Source organism: Podarcis pityusensis (genome assembly GCF_964106645.2).
Source record: "Podarcis pityusensis genome assembly, chromosome: 10".
In the NCBI taxonomy this organism is placed as follows: Eukaryota; Metazoa; Chordata; class Lepidosauria; order Squamata; family Lacertidae; genus Podarcis; species Podarcis pityusensis.
In genome coordinates this window covers 55,837,134-55,858,783 of record NC_138035.1, presented here as the reverse complement: position 1 = coordinate 55,858,783, position 21,650 = coordinate 55,837,134, and the positions used below count along the sequence as shown (strand labels likewise).

Below are 21,650 nucleotides of genomic sequence, written 5' to 3'. Positions count from 1 at the left end.
AAAGTTATGCTAGTATCTTGCTCAACCTGTCTCCTGAGCGCTGTTCTGTATTATAGTGTTAACAAAACCTAGCAGGCAAGCACGGAAGATTTCATGTCAATACTTCCCTTTCAGATCCCTTGCGTTAGCTAAGCAGCTACAGGATGTCATAGCAAGGCAAAAGCACAGCCCGAGCCAAGTGTGATGCAGAAATGCTTTCGTTACAGAGAGTGACTGTTCCTGTATGTCACTGGAGCACAATGCTTTACGCCAGCACAATCAAGGGTTCTTAAGAATTTACTGTGCATGAAACCATTTGAACTGAAAGATGGGTCTTGTTTTAACAACTGGAGCTGCCTGCTGCACATCTTTCTAAACTTCACCTCCTTTGTCAACCCTTGTTTCTGTTCTTTAAAATCCCACCCCCTTAGTTGCATGTCTTTAGGGAGGGAAGGAAATTATTGCATAAATTGAAATTTAAACTGAAACTGACACGGGGACAAACAGAAGAAGACGCCTTCACCCCGGTATGGCTCCCCTTTATCACATACACAGCCCAACCGGACAATGACAATAATCCACCAACAGCATACAAATCAATATGGCTAACCTGATCCAAAACACACACCCACCTCACTCACACACGAAAACAAAGATCACCACAGCCAATCACAAGCAAACAATCACACCCTAGGCCAACCCCAACCTCTCTCACCACCAAAGGAACACAAGTGAACAACACAAGCAACGCTGACACCAAACTCTACATACATTAAACATAATAGAAACACCGCCACCCGACCCCACCCCCATCCATCTTCCCTCTCTCCACCCCCCCTTTCTTTTTTCTTTCTTTTTTCTTCTCCCCCTAATGCCTCAACAAATGAAACGGATCTGTAAAAATGTTACATGAAAAAAAAATACGAGGCACTACACTTCTGTAAAACAAGAAAATCCTTAATAAAATATTTTTTAAAAAAATAAAATAAAATAAATTGAAATTTAAAAACAGCACAGCAAAAAACCCTCTGGGAGAACATTTTTCAGTTCACCTGTATGCAATGCCAGTAATTTCCACATCTTGCAATGCAGACCATAATATAGGGGTGGTCATCCCGTAAGCCTCATGACCAATCTACCTTCTTGTGTTTTCCCAGTCTACCTTTCCCAATCTACCTTCTTGTGTTTTCCCAGTAATAGCCCCCAAATCTAATCACCTTGGACTCCCTTTACTGTCTGCTTCTGCTGCCTGAGCAGGAATAGAACAACTTCAAGCAAAAGGGGAAAGTTGGCTTAGTCACCAGTGCCATGCCTTTTTCCAGCCCCTTCCTCAAAGATTCACTCTCTTATTGTTTACTCATTTAGAAATGTACATCCCCAAAGCTTCAGTATACCTGAAGGAGCATCTCCACCCCCATCATTCAGCCTGGACACTGAGGTCCAGCTTCAAGGACCTTCTGGCAGTTCCGTCCCTGCGAGAAGTGAGGTTACAGGGAACCAGACAGAGGGCCTTCCCAGTAGTGGCACACACCCTGTGGAACGCCCTCCCACCAGATGTCAATGAAATAAACAACTATCTGACTTTTAGAAGACATCTGAAGGCAGCCCTGTTTAGGGAAGTTTTTAATGTCTGGTGTTTTATCTTATTTTTAATATTCTGCTGGGAGAAGCCCAGAATGACTGGGGAAACCCAGCCAAATGGGCGGGATATAAATTAAAAAATATTATTATTATTATGCTTTTTTTAAAAAAGATCTGATTTTCTTTTACTAAGCACAAACCACAGCCTGCTTCAGACAGCATATTAAAAACATTTTGAGGGAGCTTGCTCAGCCGTCAGAGCCTTCCCAAGGTGATGGCTGGAAGCCACGCAAGAGCTGCTTAAAAACTGCCAGTGCCAAGGCATAAGCAGGCGCCCAAGGAGGGCTGGGATGCAAGATCTAGGTGTCAGAGCTGAGATGTGTACAGAAACACACCAGAGCCAGGAAAACCCTGTTGCGTATCCCAACATACAAAACTCTTTGTAGCCCTTTATGGAAGTTCAACAGGCCCCAAGGCCTGCGGAGGGAAGGAGTGCATGGTTTGAGAATACTTCAAGTTGCAGCAGCAATACATACTGCAGCGACACACAAAATCAAAGGCTTCGGGGTTCAAGCCTTGGCAGGTCCTAATGAGACTCGCTCTCAGTTGTAAATCCGTGTTTGCACTTTACCAACACGCACTGTAAAGAGGGGCTCAAAAGGCCAAATTTTCTTCTCAGTAACAAAGCTAGGAAAACAAGTGTTCTAGCCTAAATGTGCTACAGTGGTACCTCAGGTTAAGTACTTAATTCGTTCCGGAGGTCCGTTCTTAACCTGAAACTGTTCTTAACATGAAGCACCACTTTAGCTAATGGGGCCTCCCGCTGCCGTCGCGCCACCGGAGCACAATTTCTGTTCTCATCCTGAAGCAAAGTTCTTAACCTGAAGTACTATTTCTGGGTTAGCGGAGTCTGTAACCTGAAGTGTATGTAACCTGAGGCACCACTGTATTTTTTTATGTGAATGATTCCCCCGCTCCTGTCACCTTTCTTTTTTTTTGAAGGAATCTTCAACTGTATGAGTTCTAGCAGTATAGCCAAGACACATAATGGAGAACTAGTCCAATACGCATAATCTATGTAAACTCATGAGTTACTTGTCTGTCTTCAACCTTTGGATTCCTCAGAGGTCCAGTTCTTATCTCACTCTGGGATTTTAAATCTTTCTTAACCCGCAGGAGAGTGGAGGAATCAGGGTTAAACAGCATCTTCACACACATTTTAAACAAGAGACACTAGCATGGCCAATCTACTCAAGACCGTGTTCCCTTCCCATCATTTCCTTCATCCAAAGACCACACGAACCCTTCTACCTGATTGATTGATTGATTGATTGATTGTACTGTATTTATTGTCACACAGTACAAATACAGGAACGTTGTGAAACTAAGGTGGGGGGGCAATGTTGTGAGTGTATTTAATAAAAACTTTTTATCAAATTCGTTAGTTTTCTAACTGCAAGGTTTGGCTGGGATTCTGTGTGAGACAGAAAAAACACCCCCCTCATTGTATAATAATATTTTTAGTTGAATATTCCTGATTCATTCTGGAGGTACTGGGTGTCCCTGTCTGGAGGTATTACACCCAATGCTCATTTCCTTGTTTCAAGCGCAGCAACCATCCGGTTTCCTTTTTTTCTTGCAGGGTGAAAATGCACAGTTCGTCAGGCTCCAGTTCCTATAAAATGCAGCTGCAGAAGAGTCAACGCAGCACATGAATCTAAATGCTTGCTAAACCGGCCCTTGCCAGGCAGCTGCAATTATGCTACATCTCTAAACTGCTGCGCTAATTTATTTCACTGCATATCAGGCTCACTAGATGAGACGGTGCTATGGAGAGCAACAAAGGAAATAAGTGCTGCTTGCCATAAAACATTTGACAGAGCTATAAAAATGATCAGTATCTTGGCATATGCGGCTGTCTCAACGAGCCAGGAGGAGCATTCAATTGCTAGACCTTTGCGGGGAGCGCTAAATATGATAACAGGCTTCTTCTCCATTTTAATATATGCACCCTGTTATGACAAAACTTGTATTTGTCTAGAAATGCCACAAATCCCTCTCCAACATTTATTTTTTGTCAATATTTCCATAATCTAAATAATATGCATAAGGAAGCACATATGATTATTATTTTCCTGGTTGTCATACAGATTTGATTTCAGTCAAAAACACTTTGTCAACGAGTATGTGTGTGTGCCTGTGCCTCTGTGTGTGTGTGTGTGTGTGTGTGTGTGTGTGAGAGAGAGAGAGAGAGAGAGAGAGAGAGAGAGAGAGAGAGTTATGGTAGTTCATCACTATGGGTAGGTATCCTGTTTACATGGCACAAAGGTTTATGAGGTTAAGCTTTATTGAGAGCAAAGCCAACGAACTAAAACCCATTATCGAGAGTCATTTAATGTGATTAATGGCTTTGGTTCTTTGCAAACACCTGGTCAGCACATTTCTCTCTTCTTCTTCTACAGAGGGTTTCCCTCTTCTCTTGAGAAAAGCAGAGCAACTCCAGCTGCACTGATTCTATGTGCTTTCAGTGTTTTCAAGAAAGGTGGCTGATTATGACCTATGGTCAGTGCAAAAACACTCCTTTGCCCGAAGAATGACAGCAAACAGTACCTTTGCCAGCTGCAAGATCTCCCTCATTTTGACACCTCAGGGTTCTCCCAGAATACTCACTTATTGAGTATTCGTCCTGATTTGTTTGCAGGGAGATTATAAGATGTTGGTTAGTTAATGAGAATTACAGACGTACCTCAGAAGTCGAACGGAATCCATTCCAGAAGTTTGTTCGACTTCCAAAATGTTCAGAAACCAAGGTGCAGCTTCTGATTGGCTGCAGGAAGCTCCTGCAGCCAATCAGAAGCCGCGGAAGCTTCCAAAAAAAGCTCACAAACCAGAACAATCACTTCCAGGTTTACGGGGTTCAGGAGCCAAAACGTCCGAGTTCCAGGGCTTTCAGGATCCAAGGTACGACTGCATTTCTAATTTTTTTTACTGGGAGGTTAGAGGACATTACATCAAAGTAAATGAAATTCCACACTTTCCAGGGCATTTCCCCATCACTTTCCATACTGCAAAAAGCCCAGATTTTTTGGGAAGCGAGTTTGTTGCACAAGGCTTTCCAATCAACTTTAAGAGTATGATCTGAATTGGCCTGTATGGATCCCACCCGAAAATAGCAAAAAGTCAGGAAGCGCCCCAAGTCTCACATGAAGAACCTTGGATTAAAGGCTGAATCCTAATACAATCATCCTTTCATATGTATTCACAGCTTAAGTAGAAAACACACATTTGAATTCAATGTTTAAGTTTTAGTTGCACCCTGCTTTCCTCTGTCCCATTGAGCTCTCCCATTACGACCATTTGCTTTCTTTTAAAAAGCAGGTGATGATGATGATGATGATACAAAGACACCTCTTGAGCATGTACAGAGTGACTTACCTTCTACATTAAGCAACTACAGTCTACCCACACACACTGAGAATGAAGGAATGGGTCTGATAGTAGACCTCCCACAATTAGCTTTCTTGAATGTATTCTGATGACACAGCTCAGAGAGACCTTTTTGAAATGTTCTAAAATGCGTAAATTTGCACACAGTCATATAACTTAGGGGGTGGGGGAAATCTCCTGGATAGCTTCAGCTGTCCAGTTTTCATCTCAGCGGGGGGGACGGGGGACGGGACGACACTGCTGTAGAAATGGAGGGAAATCTTCCCAGGCTTTCCAAGAGCAAAGGGCGGGGGGGACCTTGCTATGGTGCCACAGCTACACTCTCCACACCAAGTTCCTCTCATGGAGGTAAGAAGTCAGCAAAACAGTTCAAAGATAACTCTTGAATCTCAGAAAGAAAGAAAAAGCTCAAATCAAGAAGGCAGCATGCTAAAAATCAGACTCAAAAACACCCAAAGCTCCATGGAGACCAAGGCTATAATTATCGACAAGTAGGAGGTTTACACTTCAAGATGCTTGACTGCTCAAGCTGCATTAGATCTTTTAAAAACCGTTAAACGTGTCTTCAGCGGTCATGTGTTCTGGCAAACAGAATTACCATCAAAGCCATGACTGCTCGCCGTCAAAAGCTAGGGTGTGATTTTGTAAAAAAAGAAGAAGCAGCAGCTGAGCTTCTTAAATCTGCAACATTTTCAAACTGGGACTGGATCCAACCCAAATGGCTCTTGCATTAATTGAAATGCGTCATGCTGGCTGATGTTTCTCACGTCTTCTTGACTTCGCGTGTAATTCCCCCCCCCCCCTTTCCCAGGGCCTGTTTTCTGAGCAGAGGGTTTACTTTACAGGGTTCTGGGCCTAGCATTTGTTCTTGGGTTTCCCTGTTGGGAGTTCTAATTCTTGTTGGTACTATACATTGTTAAGTTGAAAAGGAAACTCTGTTACGATTTCTGTTTTATTGTATTTGATGTTTGTTTGTAAGCTATGTGGGAAGTGGGGGTACAAATCTAAGTCCAGAAAGGACTTCCTATTATTATTTTAGTAGCTACAGCTTAAATGTAAATTTTAGTGCCTTTAAGTACTGATACGCATCGCTTCGTTATCTCAGTAGCAGAAATTACATAAAGATGTTGATTGACTATGTGATAGGAATTTTGAGGTCTTAGATATATGGTAATGTTCATAAGTGTACCAACCAAGCACAGGAAGACCGACCTGGAACCATTTTGATTCCTAAACTGAGCAAATGTTTTCTCTGCAAGGTCAGAGTGGGAAAACTCCCCATTGTCTCTTTCCTCAAAAATCCTGTCTTAAGGGCACATTGAAGATATGAATAGGGTGTGAGCCTGTGACCTGGCCCAGGAACTAAGTATTAATCATTACAAAAGACTGGCCAGGCTCCCCAGGCAATCCAATCGAGTAACCTGCCAGACAGGAGATAAACAACGACAGGAGAAAAACAACATTCAAATTTCTGTTTTAGACCGCCTTTTCTGTGATGTAGGTATGATGCATCTGAGGCGTGGTCTTAGGTTACACCCCTTCTGTGATGTATGTATGATGTTTCTGGGGGTGGTCTTGATCTACAGGGTGGCAATTTCAAAAGTCTTTATAAGGCCTTGCGCGCCATTGCTCTGGGTTCCTCCTCCTCTCCTGCGTGGGAGGGGAGCACCCTGTTGCAACAGATCAATAAAGATCAAGCTTACTAGCTGCTTTGCTTCTAAATATTCTCTGGTTGGCCTCTGTTATTTTCTCCTACCAATAGGGAACCTATGTAAGGACTCTATATGGGCTCTTGGATACCCCATAAGGGAGAAGGGCAATTTTTGTTTACAACAACTACAACTCCAATCAGCCCCAACCAGCAAGGCCAGCAATCAGAGATGATGGGCATTGTAGTCCAGCAATATTTGGAGGGCACCACAACCACTATCCTAAAGTAAGGTATCCTTTAGCAATAGTGGTCTGTGCTTACCACTGAAGCAGAGCAAATAGCAATCTGCTGAAACCCCAATTTCAGTTTGCTCTGATTCAGCGATAAAACACAAATTTTCCTGGGGGAAAGCGGCAAAAGGAAGAAAAAAAACCCATTCAGACACAAACCTGGAAATCCCAGCCCTGTGTCTATAAATGAAGCACTAGGAAGTGTGGATAAGCCCTCATCTAAGCTAAAATAGTGTAAGACTCACTAAGGTATACATTTCCAAGGCCACATTCACACCATTAACTGAAAGCACTATGATAAACAATCATGGCGTCTCCCCCAAGGAATTGTGGGAGCTGTAGTTTGTTAAGGGTGTTGGGAGTTGCTAGGAGACACCCCATCCCCTCCCTTAGCTACAATATCCAGAGTTCCCTGGGAAGAGGGATTGGTTGGGATTCTAGGAATAATAAATAATAATTCATGAAGACATTATTTTCAGGATTAGCCCTCTTTCAAAGCTATCACAAGAAAAAGATGTTGCAACATAGGAAAGTAGTTCAGCTTTGGCTGTTGTTTGGTTTTCTCAAAACGAAAACAGGCTTGGAAATAAAACTTACAGTTGTTGGGAGGGGGCTGTTTTGTTTTCAAGTGAGCGCACTTGGCTCGGAAACTGAAGTGGCTGTATACATTATTAAACATCACGGGCAGTTAAGGGAATAGCACTGATGACAGCTTAATGCCAGTAAGTGAAAGACGATCCACATAGCGAAGTTTTGCAGCAGCTTCTTAAAAGATTTTGGTTTTGGAAACTGTCAAGAAACAGATGTTCCAAAGGTGAGGAGCAGCCACTGGGTTAGACACCTAATTCTTCTGAGCAGCATTGCACCCATAGGAAGATGGAGTGAGAGGGAGAGACAGCTTCTCCATAATTCTGTAGTAGCCCATGAAAAGCTCCTCCTAGATGTGTGGGGGACCCTCTGTAAGTGTGGGAGTTTGTTCAGGAGGCTGCAGGGGAGAACAGGAGAATGTGTTCTCTCTCCTCAATCTAGAGCAGTGGTTCTCAGCCTGTGGGGCCCCAGATATTGTTGGACTACAACTCCCATCATCCCTGAGCTCTGGCCTTGCTAGCTAGGGGTGATGGGAGTTGTAGTCCAACAACATCTGGGGACCCACAGGTTGAGAAAGGCTGATCTAGAGACTCCACTGGATCTCACCCTCTTGCATGCACCAAAAGAGCCCTTTAATTTGCAGAAGGGACAACCTAGATCAGGCATGGGGGCCACATCTGTGGCCAGATGTGGTTGTCCTCCCACCAGCTCCAGCCAGCATGGCCAACGGTCAGGAATGGTGGGACCTGGAGTCCATCTGAAGGGACACAGGTTCTCCAGCCCTTATTTAGATTCTCGACACACTCACCTCTTTCATACAGACTGGGCATACTGATGATTTAAAGAATGGTTACGCCCTTGGACAGATTTTAGAGACTGCATGAGACATGGAGATAATGTCTCAGGGATGTGTACTCGGCAGAGAAAAAATGCAAGTGAAAATCTCAGGGGTGCTTTGTGCAAATGCATCACTCTGCTGAAAGTGTAAAATCTTATCAAGGGTTAGGGTTGCTTTTGATAACATATATGATTAAATTTAACTGTCACACAAGAGTAAAAAACATAGCTTATCAAGTGCCTGTGGACAAGAAGAGAAAAGCTATTCATACATGTATTCCAAATAATAATGTGTAATTAATTTTTTATTATTATTATGAAGACCTTTTCATATTTTGCAGCGTCATTCTCCAGGCTTCGCCACCAAAGATAATCAACACTGTTAATTCTCTTAAGCCTATCCTAGATATACTTCCAGGTAGTTCAAGAAAGATTCTGTAACTCAGTGGCAGAACACATTATTTGGTTTGGGGTTTTTTTGCAACCTTTGCTACAAGGGAGCCCTTCCAAGACAGCAGAACAACCCCACCTGAATCCTTTGAAAGCTGCTGTCAGTTGCAGGAGACAATACTAGGCTAAGTGCTCTTGGCCAACGTATTACATGCCAAGGCTTGCTCTGACCTTTGCTCAGCCCTGGGGGAGAGGGTGTTACATGTCCAAGCGGCCATGCCCCAAAGTGTAAAAAAGCCTTTCTGGAGAGAGAACACAGCCTGCAAACTGGGCACCGCCATCAAACAGATCCTATCCCAAGTTGCCACCCACCATACCTCAGTTGGCAGACACACCCAGAGGTGAGCCAATGATCTCAATGCACAAGCTACCTGAATTGAAGTAATTTGATCATCCAGGAACCCTGGTCATGAACTCTGTATGGATTTAAAAGATCAACACCAGCACTATGAACCGTGCCTGGAACTTCACTGAGAGCCACTGCAGTGGCTTAAAGCAGGGTCAGCAAGCTTTTTCAGCTGTGGGCCGGTCCACCGTCCCTCAGACCATGTGATGGGCTGGACTATATTTGGGGTGTGTGTGTGTGTGAATGAAGTAATTCCTATGCCCCACAAATAACCCAGAGATGCATTTTAAATAAAAGGACACATTCTACTCATGTAAAAACATGCTGTGCTGGTCCCGGGGGTTAACCGAGAGGCAAGGTCCAAGTCTAGTCCGTGGTCGATGATACAATATGGAGGCAGTCTGTAAAAGTTGAAGCTGGGTGCAGGCAGGGTTCAGGCAGGAACTGACAACCAACAACGTTGCTCCTGCAACTTGGGACTGGGGTTGGCTGGCTTTTATCTGCCCCATGGGATAGGGCGGCCCCGATCCTCAGGTGACTCGCCTCTCCTGGCCTGGAGGTGAGCACTCCTCCTGCGGGAACTTAGTTCCCTCCACCTCTCTGCCCTGAGCCTCTGCAGCTCAGGAGAGGCTGGAGGGTTACCGGACCCAGAGGCAACCTCAGCTTCCCCTGACGGGGCTGAGAGTGGAGCATCTGCAGGCAATGGGTCCTCCATCACCTCAGGAGCCAGAGCAGACTCAGCTGGTGCCTGCACCTGAGGACCCAGCACAGGTGAGGACCCTTCAGTCTCATGCCCCAGCCCCGGCTCAGCTGGTTCTGGAGGCGGGGAATCCTGTGCAGGCTGGGATTCCTCAGGTTCAGCATCCGAATCCCAGGCCATCACACACACTGATTCCCGGACCATCCGCGGGCCGGAATGAGAAGGCGATTGGGCCGCATCCGGCCTTAGGTTTCCTACCCCTGGCTTAAAGACTGGCAAGGGGGTCCCCCATGCCTGAAAGGACTGTGCCTTCTTTTATTTCCAGAAGGCTATATCAAAATGCTGTATGAATCAGGGATTCCGGCAGGACCTGTCTCAAACGTCCCCTTTGAAAGTGTGGAGTTACAATACAGTACTTAGGAAAGCAAAACCAGCAGGTTATTTCAGTCTTGCTGCCGCTGCTGGACGCATGCTGAGGATTATTAGCTAAGCCCCAGAGAGTCATTACCTCTTCCCTCAAGCAGGCTGATAGCAGGCTTTTCACCTGGGAGCTTCCTTGGGTTAATTTAATAGTCTTGTCTAGGAAAACCCTTCAGAGATTGCTCTGCAAATCCCAGCCAGGCGGCTAACAGAGATTAGCGTCGCTATGATCTTGCTGCCTGTGATTTTAAATATACTGTTCTGATTCATGTCCAGAGCTGCTAATGACTGTTACTCGGGGAGGAATGGGGAAAGAATATGGAAACACAAAAAACAACAACCAAGTTTCCTCTTGGAATGCTGCAGCTATGAAAAATAAGTATTTCATGTTGGTTGCTAATTTGAACCGCAAATCCAGAAGACGACTCTGTGGGTAGCAGGTAAACCTCATGAGAATTTGAGATTTTGAGAATGGGGTCAATAACCTGTCAATATGGCACTGGGTTTATTTATTTATTTCATAAAATGTATACCCCACCCTTAATTGTGAAAATCGTATACATTACATTGTATTACATACAATTACATTGTATACATTACCTCAAAATGGTTTACAAAAGATAAAAGAGTAAAAGCAAGACAAATCTACAACTTGATTTACAATCAAGATTTTTTTAAAAACCAATTTAAAACATACCAAAGTTAAAATACTATAACAAATTAAAATTACCTCAACTTCCAAAGCATCTAGTAGGCTGGTCTGAACAGAAATATTTTTAGCAGGCGCCAAAAAGAGTACCGTGAAGGTGCCCGATTGATCTCTTATTACCTCTTTTTGTCTTGTTGCCACCTCCAAAAAAACCACACCAATCCATTGCCTTTAACTATTTTTGTCAGGAAATAGTTTAGCAAATGTGGGACGCAGGTGGTGCTGTGGATTAAACCACAGAGCCTAGGACTTGCTGATCAGAAGGTCGGCGGTTCAAATCCCCGTGAGGGGGTGAGCTCCCGTTGCTCGGTCCCTGCTCCTGCCCACCTAGCAGTTCGAAAGCACGTCAAAGTGCAAGTAGATAAATAGGTGCCGCTCCAGCGGGAAGGTAAACGGCGTTTATGTGCGCTGCTCTGGTTCACCAGAAGTGGCTTAGTCATGCTGGCCACATGACCCGGAAGCTGTACGCCGGCTCCCTCGGCCAATAAAGCGAGATGAGTGCCGCAACCCCAGAGTCGGTCACAACTGGACCTAATGGTCAGGGGTCCCTTTACCTTTACCTAGTTTAGTAAATGGTTGGGGAAGGCCCATGGCTGAAGAAGGGGAAGCCACCTTTTCTGGGTAGCCATCAAAGGTCAAGAGAAAGCTACCTAGCAATGCAAGATCAATATAACCAGGCAGGCCACCCCTAGAGATGAGGCTGCACAATTAACATAGCTTAAGAGTTTTGTGATGATTAAGTGGTATATAAATCTATAAATGGAAGGATAGCTTCTATTTGCTTCAGATAGAATGCTGGTCCTCAAGTGCTTCAGTGGAAAAGAGATCGCATTACTGTCCTCTGACTCAAGAGTACTTTAGTACAACAGGAATCTAAAGTTGCGGGAATGGGCAAGTCCCTTTAAACAGCAGAGCTTCTTCTCTCACTTGTGAGGACAGGTTGCAACCTTGTCTGTTGTTATTGGTTGCCGAAGCAACATTCTAAATTTGTTCCAGCTTAAGTGTCACACACAACTGACTGCTTCTGATTGCCTTGCCGTGGCCCCTTTAGTCTACTAGAGCCACCACCCTGAGCAGGTCAGACCCACAAAATCATGCAACAGCGAAGAGGCTGCAGGAGTTTTACACATGGAGAGTTGCCAAGTGCTTTGCTTCTGCTTTTCCTGCCTCTGTTGCAATGTGCAAAACGGAGGCTCTCGGCTGCGACAAGAACTGTAAGCTCCAAATGACGCCTGTAGAGGGTGAAATGTTCTCCCCAGGAACAAGATCTCAGAGTCCCTGGTCTCTATGCATTACAACAGAAGCTGGGGAAACAGAAATGCAACTCATTCATGTTTTTTATACAATGCTACTGTTCAAAAGGAACAGACCAAACAGGAAGGGAGGAGGAGTAGCATTGTGGTAGGTCCTCTGCATTGGTGACAGAGAAAAGGCGGAACTACTCAACACCTACTATGCCTCTGTCTTCACCCAAAAGGAAAGCAATGCCCTGGTGATAACAGAATAAATGATGTAAGGAGGGAACTGCAGCCCAAGATAGGAAAAGAGGTAGTAAGGGAACACCTAGCTACTTTAAATGAATTCAGATCTCCAGGGCCTGATCAGCTGCATCCAAGGAGCTCGTAAAGGAGCTTGCGGATATAATTCTAGAGCCTTTAAGAATTCTTGGACAACAGATGAGGTCCCTACAGACTGGAGGCGGCCAAGTGTTGTCTCCATTTCAAAAATGGGAAAAGGGAAGACCCACGTGACTACCAACCGGTGAGCTAGAAGGTCCTGGAACAGATAATTCGACAGTCGGTCTGTGAGCATTTAGAAAACAACGCTGTGATTACTAAGACCCAGCATGGGTTTCTCAAAAATAAGTCATGCCAGTCCAATCTTTTATCCTTTTTTTAAAGGAATTACAAACTTGGTGGATCAGGGAAATGCTGTGGACATAGTTGTATCTTGATTTCAGTAAGGCTTTTGACAAAGTCCCCCATGATACTCTCGTGGAAGAGGAGACTGAGAGGAGAAATGATAGCCGTCTTCAAATATCTTAAAGGTTGTCACATGAAGGAGGGAGCATGCTTGTTTTCTCCTGCTCTGGAGGGTAGGACTCAAACCAATGGCTTCAAGTTGCAAGAAAGGAGATTCCGACGAAACATTCAGAAATCTTTCTGACAGTAAGAAAGAAAACTGGGGCAGGACACTCTGCGGGACTTCCAAGGAGTCTGCCTGCCTCCTCCCACTCAGCGAGTGCCCCCCAGCATTTTGTCACCCCCCTCAGTAGTGACACCCGGGGTGGACCACCCTCACCACCCCCCTTCCTCCGCCCCTACTTTAGTCACCAAGAAAAAACATGTATTTTCTGCTAAGCCTTTGGCTTTTCATTATCTGTAGCCTCTTTTAGCAGGTGAGATGTTTTAAACCTGCATTTAAAAAATATTTATGTGTTTTAGATTTCCCCCTGTTTTGTTTTATGCTGGTTTAAATGTAAATGTTTTTTTGATTATTGTGGTAATTCACTTTGAGTCACTTTTTAAAATAAAAAAATAAAAAGCAACTAATATATATATATATATCCATCTCACTCCAAAGCCTATGCATGTTTAACATGTGCACATTCAAGATTTCTAAGCTTAGCAAAAAAAAAAGAGTGGGGGACAGAAAGGGGGCAGGCATTGGGAAGAAAGACTTTGGCAATTCCACCGACCATTGAACCCAATGCATTTTGACTACAGTGGTACCTCGGGTTACATACTCTTCAGGTTACATACGCTTCCGGTTACAGACTCCGCTAACCCAGAAATAGTGCTTCAGGTTAAGAACTTTGCTTCAGGATGAGAACAGAAATCGTGCTCCGGCGGCATGGCAGCAGCGGGAGGCCCCATTAGCTAAAGTGGTGCGTCAGGTTAAGAACAGTTTCAGGTTAAGAACGGACCTCCGGAACGAATTAAATACTTAACCCAAGGTACCACTGTATAGACAATTGGGATATAGCCACGATCCCTTGAATGTAACCCCTGCGTACATTGCAGGCTTACTGTGTGTGTGTATATACACACAGAAACACAATTACAGACTCAATCACTGAAATTTCAAGAAGGCTGATCATTAAGAGGAACATGGAAGTTAAGAACTGCTGTGTATAACAAACACAGCTTTTAAAAATCTACAACATAATGATCAAAGTGAATAAGTAGATTAAGAAAAAAATATTTAAATAGGCCAGGCTTGAGCTCCTGAAAAATCAGTGCCAACCATATCAATTAAATTAACAGTAAATTAACCTGGAAGCCACAAGTCAAGGAAATGCTACAAAATACTTTGTAAAAATTACATTTTATAATCTTATGTCAGCGAGTCTCAGATATTTCAGGGTGCTTTTTAAATATACCCAATAAACACTGCTGTATTTTGAAACCACAGAACTTCCAGTTTCACTCAAGTTCTCTACAAACCTTCCTATATACTGGCATTCTTTTGCTAATTCTCTTAAAGTGAAAATATACTGAATTTCAAAGATAAATAAGATCAATTTCTATTTCTTTAAGCAGCATTCCTACAACATGTGAAAACTACCAGCTTCACTGGAGTGGATACTGCAACAATACCCATAACTTTCATAAAAGCACCCAGTTCTGCCACTTTTACAAGGCTTCACACGTACTTCTTTTTTTTTTTAAAAAAAATAGTATTTATTAAGGTTTTAAGTTTACAAAAAAGCAAAAGAAAAAAGAAAAAACACCAAATTAAATAGCAAAACAACACATCACAATAAAAAACAGAAACAATTAAAAACAACAACAACAAAAAACAAATCGAGCCTTCCCATAATTTATCTTTCATTTGCTTGTTTCCCTGACCTCCTCACACCTCCCTTTTTTGTATTCTACACATGTACTTCTACCACCATCAGTGTGACTCTTGAATAATGGCAATATCTGATAACTGGGATCAAAATATAAAATGAACACACGCAATTGCATTTGAAGCAGCCCTATTTCGTAAACGACCCTTAACACATTTGCTACATGCTACACGGTGCAATTTCTGCCATAGGTTTCTCAAGAAATGGCAATGAACATATAGAAAATATTTCTAGTTTAAAGATTCTATTCTACACTGACCTGTCTAGTTGCTGCAGGGCAGTAAGGAGAGAGACAGCCCTGTTGACCAGGGCACTTCTTGTGGCTGACCAAGTCAGGATGAGGAGCTAAAAATCAGCTGTGCTCAATTTGAAACACCTGGCCCACAGACTTGTTTACAGAGCACAGCTGTAGCACCTGCTCCTTACTAGTCCCTGATCCATCTGCTGCTTTTTTGTTTGGTTTGGAAGGAATGGCTGTAGTGGTTGGTTGTTGAGTATTTACTGCTTGGAGAAAGACCCAGAGCAGAAAGATGGGATATTGATGAAGTTGCGACAGTCCTATTAGCACATTAGCTATTAGAGCTAGGTGCCCTCCACTAATTCTTGGGTGTATGGCATGCAAGGAGTGAACAGGCAGGTGGGGGAAGATTATTGTCATTTTAAATCCCAAGTCTATACAAGGTTTTTAATCAGGTCAGCTGCTTTTGTTGCACAAAGTGCCTATCTCATTGTTTAACACAAAATGTTTGTTCTGATTTGTTTTCCCACAAAGCAGCTTCCATTCGAAATAAGAAAAGTTATAATTATAAATTATTATTATTATTATTATTATTATTATTATTATTATTATATACCACCTTTTATCAGAAGATCCCAGGGTGGTGTGCAACACTAAAAACACATTACAGAATGATACAAACATAATGAAGAACATACTGACAGACAGCCTAATAATAAAATAAGTCATCATAAAAACAGTCCACTCCCTAACACTTTCACAAAGTAATGGCCTAGCTGCATTTCAAGCAGCCTTAGGTCACCTGCCAATGTCTGGCTCCCTGTATTTTCCCCTTCCAGAAGTGAAGTGGCTGGCACCTAGAGAGAGGGCCTTTACCAGCAGTGGCACCCAAACCATGGGGCCTCCTTCTCTAGGAGGTGCTGAGGGAAGCCAACCTTGATTTCATTTAGGCCTCAGGCAAAAAATAATTTTATTTGTTCGGGCTTTTAATGTACTTGTAAGTAGGGTTGACTGCTCTCTTACTTGACCATATCTTTTATTTTCAAGTGTTAAGTAGAAGTGTTTGCATTGCATTCTTATATCTTGCAAATTGCCCTGAAATTAATTTTGAGGAAAGGTGATATGAAAATGTTTTAAATAAATTATGTTGTCAAAGAGGAAAACACGATTATTTATTCACTCACACTCTCTCTCACACACACACACCCAACACACACATTAACTAGGTCACTGCAATTTTGAAGATTGTACAAAATATGGAGAAGGGAGGAGAGAGACACCAGAAAGCACCAGGGGGTTGTTTTTTTTTAAGCAGGTACTCGGGGAAACTGAGTTCCCTTACCTTTTAAAAATTAAATATTTTTTTTTTAAATGGGGCGGGGGGCTGGAACAGTTATACACACAATGCCTGAGCCAAAAACCCACCTATATCTGTAATCAATAAATTTGTGTCTATTTCTAATCCAGATCATTGTCTGCTTGAGTTTATCAATCACATCTTATGTTTAGCCACTGCCTGGCGGGGAGGGGTGAGGAGGGACTGCGACTGGGCCCACAATAAGCAAAGAAACATCATGGTGAGTTCCCCCACCTTTCTTTCCAGAAAATAGCACTGGAAAGCATTATTGCTATCACTGATGAGGATGATGAGTAATTAGCACAGCTCCTCTCCCCCACCCCCACCCCCACCCCCCCAGACATCAGTGTTGTGTAGCAAAGCAAACAAACGATCAACGTGACTTATCTGGGAGTTTAAAAGGATATGTCTTAAATCATACTGCAAGATAAGTCCTTTTCTGCTTCTTATCTGCATATACCTTGTTGCCTCCTATGGCAACAAACCCTGAGATTTTGAGCTCTCTTCTAACATAAGGTGTAGAATAACCTTATGAAGGAGATCGGGATCATGCAGAGCCGATAGATCCCACAGTCTATAACTGGAGAAATTCTGGATGGAGGTCAGTGGTAGGGACAAAAAGTGTGATCCTTCCCGCTTCCTTGCATACTCATCCTACAGTATCTCTTCACTAAATAGAACTTCTGTCTTGAGAACAGCTGAATATGGAACTCTTATCAGTGGAGGCGTGCGAACTACAGGCCAAGGTGTCTCTATGTTTTCATACCACTCCAGTTCCCTTCTTTACAACCCGAGTGCTTCCTCTCTGGTACATGCAAGAACCAGCACCATAGCTATCTTGCCTCTCCCAGCAAACATTACCATCACAATCCCAGTCCGAATTATGTTCGGGCTAGATATTGTGCTGCTGCTACTGTTGAACCAAGATAAAAACATGGTAGGAGCAAACTTTGAACTAGTTGAAGAAGTGGTTGTTATGTATTCAGTAGTTTGTGTTTGCCTGAGCTTGAGTCTGCACCAGGGTGGCTAAAATCAATGAATATATATATATATATATATATATATAATCAGATTTTTAAAATTTAAATTGGATTTTTAAAATAAAATGCTTTTGGAGGGAAAATCTTTCTAAAGACAGTTTTCTATTTAAGTTACATTATAGTCCAAAGGCTATTCATCAGGAAATAAGGATTTGTTTTCAGTTTTTCATGTGTGCTAAAATTCAGTCTAAGGTTTGTTTGGGTTTTTTTTTTTAAAATCGTTTAACCACATCAGTTAACAAACATGGATACATATGCTATAATGTTATTGTTTCAGTTAAATAAATTGTTTACATTGTTGTTAAGGAAATGATTATTTTTCTCTTTCCAATAAAGTACAGCAGAAAAGTTGTCCCAAAAAACAGTTAACTTATTAAACCTCTCAATAATTTCATAATTATCTGTCTATGCACAGTATTTCTAATAGTATAACCAAATCAGTAATTTTTGATATAACTGTAAATACTCCGAAAATTTATTATTCCAAAAATGAAACCTTCATCTGGTTGTAAATATTAAGATTATGCCAGCAAGATTGTGTCTTTCTGTAAAAAAAAGAGAGAGAGAGAGAGAGAGAGAGAGAGAGATTTAAACAAAGTCTTACTGACTAGTGATTTAAATCACGATTAAATCCTGATTTAAATTGATTTGATTTAAATCAAATCCACCCTGGTCTGGGCTAAAGATTCTGAGCCCCTGTGTTCTGATTTGATACATGATATCCAATCACATAACATTTCAGGATTTGGGCCTCTGCCACTGGCCCTTAAACTCTTGAGTCATGATTTGCAGCTTGGAAGTTTAGATAGCCAATCATGTTGGGAGTGGGAGTGGCTCAGGCCTTCAGAAATGTATACAAGTTGATTTGCCCGTTGTCTAGTTCTGTTAGTTCAATAAAGGTTCTTGCAGTTATCACTGTGTCTTGCCTCATGGGAACCCACCTACACTTCAGTGGTTATAGATAAAGACACAGAGCAGGAGCTGGGAACAATCCCTTGGATATACTGAACCCAAGCTACTCATGTTTGGCAAAAGGTTCCACATATTCAATACAATATCCACTTTTTCAAAAGCTAACCACAGGGTTATTCTGTGATTTCCCCCCTCTTAAGATAAACTGTGCTGTGTGAAATATTGATGGGAAACATTATGCATTGTTTGCTTCCTGGGACTGGAGCAAGCAGATCTCTCATACGAAGATCACAAGACAAAAATAGCAGCACATGAGAGGAGATGGAATTTACTAATGCCTGCCAACCAAGTCCCTCCTTGCTTGGATGATGGCATTCAACCTATTTCAGCATGAGTCTGTTTTAAATAACTTCTAACCTTTCCCTCCCCAGTACTTTCAATTTCATAGGAAAAATGCATACTGAAATGGCTCAGTCTACATAAAGGAGGCTTGAATACTTGTGTTGTACCACTTTCTTCCTATAAACTCCATATCCCTTTTTAAAGTGAGTGGGGGAATTCTTGCTTACGCATCTCATGGACAGATCATTGTGTTTTGAGTATGGGGAACACCCAGGTCAAAACAACCAGTCCATGGCAGCCAGTCTAAGGCCACCCTTGCCTTGATCATCCCTGATACTACCTTGATATTCCACCTTCCCCCCCCTCATGTGCCATTCTGAACATCCAAAGCAGAAGGGGGCTCACGGCGGAAGTTTCTGTGGGACCTACAAGGGTGGATATCATTCTCCACAGGAGGAGGAGAATCTATCCTAGGGGCCCTGGGAATTGTAGACTGGTAAGGTGCCTTGGATGTCACCCTGCCCCAACCCCCCCATTACAAAATGGATCAGAGGTCAGAAATTCTTCTACACTCTTTAATACAATATAGCAGGGGTGGCCAACTCCCAAGAGACTGCAATCTACTCACAGAGTTAAAAATTGGCAGTGATCTACCCCATTTTGGGGGGTTCAGGTCAAAGCTGTTAAGCTTTTTTAGGGGAGCCAGTTATCTACCAGTGATCTACCACAGACATCACGATCTACCTGTTGGACGTGCCTGCAATACAGAGTTAACAACTGAGATCCAGATTGGGAACATGAACTGATTTCCCACCAAAACATGCTCTCCCCACAACTGCTATTTAAATTTGCAATGGCCTATGGCTACGAGCAACAAATATTTATCATTATCAAATATTGTTTGCCTCTAAAAGGTGTTGCCTGTTGCATTCAGCACCTCTGGGAGCAACCAGCTGTGTTGGGTTCCTGTCCCGATCAGCAGCAGTATGTTCTGAATTTGGGCTCTTCAGCTGCTTTCTCTTGAAAATGAAAATAGCCACTTTTTACTTTTAAAACAGTAACATAAGGTCAACTTTGGCCTGAGTTAACCCCTATCTACATGAAGAAAGGATTTCACAGCATTATCTGTTTTTCTTTCAGACACACTCACCTGTTGATTTTTAACAGGCCATTTGCAGGGCACTGTGTATCTTTGTAAAACCATAAACTCCAACCAAGGGTGGGGGGGGGGAAGCAACCCTGATATTATTTACACAATAATTTTATTCCTCTTCTGTAATATGAAAAGGGGAGGGTCCAAGAGCCCCTGCTTTTGCTAGAGATGACTGATTCTCCGTCAAGTCACTCTCTGAAACTCTAATGGCACAACCAACTCTTAAGTTCAAGAGCAAATGCTGATTTTCCAAGCATATTTATAGAAGTGCTTATCTTACTAAACCAAATCTGTTCTCCCCCACGCCTTGCCAGTAGGGAATAGTGAGCATGAAACTGGTATTTGCTAAAGCTCCGTGCATTTATTACAGACTTGCTGCAATTTGAAACTATGCAAACAGGAGGAGAAATAGGATTTGCAAAGCAAATCACCAACCGGGAAAAGTCAAATATTAACTTTAGCAGAGATATATCATGTGAAAGTTCAGCAAGTAACAACAAAAAATAGATTCCTGGAAGTATTTCTAGCCTCTTTGGATGGTCAGTACAAGACAAACAACTCCGATTTTCAGGAAAGGTCATGATGCGTGCTGAATTATTATGCTGTTTAAGGAAGGGAGGAAAGCTCAGCAGTGGCACGAGGGGAGATTCTTTTATTTCTATTCTTTCACACAACTGCTGGTCCCAGGAGCATCCCCCCCATTCAGTGCAATGGCACCCCTTTTGGACATTACACTGAACGTGCAAACATTATGGGAAGGAGCACACAAAAGGTGGGGTGGGGGCCATTGGGTGCAGTCTGGCTTCCAAATCCATATCTTTGGTATACATATTGGGGGTGAAGAAGCAGCACCTGAACAGGACTGTGGTGAGCTGGTGTACACACACCACTCAGCACAATGAGAGATCTGCTGTGAAGAAACCTAGCACCCATACTGCTGTCACATGGCATAGCTAAGTCTTTGTTCACCCAAGATCTCCCATGCATTAGCATCTAACAGCATTCTCTCTCCCCCCCCCCCCCCCGCATTTGCAGGAATAGCAATATTATCTCTCTCTCTAGCTAGCCTTTTATTCACAATAGAGGAAGCTCCAGTCTATCTCCCAAGGCTTAGCTCCACAGCCAATTTGAATGAGATGGCCAGGACAAAAATCTATAAAGAACAGAAGGCCCGAGTCTATGCTGAGTGCCTCTCTCACTGCTAAGTACAGCCATTTACATGTTTTATGCTACCTTGTGCGATGCAAATGCACTGGATAGATGGGGCAGCCATTTTCTAAACAAATAAATTGTATCCATCATCAGAGACTTTTCAAAACACTCAGAAATTCACCATTTAAAAATCTTTATTGTTACAATTCATGGGCTGGGTGGGTGGAAGGAGGAGATGAGCTTAATCCATGTTGTGATATTTGGTGGAAAACAAAAGCAAAGGAGAGTCCTCCTTTAGTATTATGTGAAACTGAAGAACCGAGTGAAACATTACTTCTAAAGGCATCACTTCTTATGCATCACAGCCTCAATTAAGGCAACCACCTGTTTCCTTATGAGCCTGTCCTTTAAGGTCTTTATCAGAGGTCCTTCTTCAGTGGTCCACACCTTCAGACATTTGGAGGTGGCAACAGGAGACAGTCCCTTTTTGGTGGTTGGACCCCAGTTGTGGAACACTCTTTATGGCATGGGTAGGCAAACTAAGTCAAGATCCGGCCCAATTGCCTTCTAAATCCGGCCCGCGGACGGTTCGGGAATCAGCA

General features: G+C 42.8%; 1 protein-coding gene across 4 annotated transcripts in view; it reads right to left on the bottom strand.

Annotated features, from left to right (window-relative positions):
- ST7 (suppression of tumorigenicity 7) overlaps positions 1 to 21,650 on the bottom strand; it is a 94,651-nt gene that overhangs the window by 40,322 nt on the left and 32,679 nt on the right. The window lies entirely within an intron of this gene.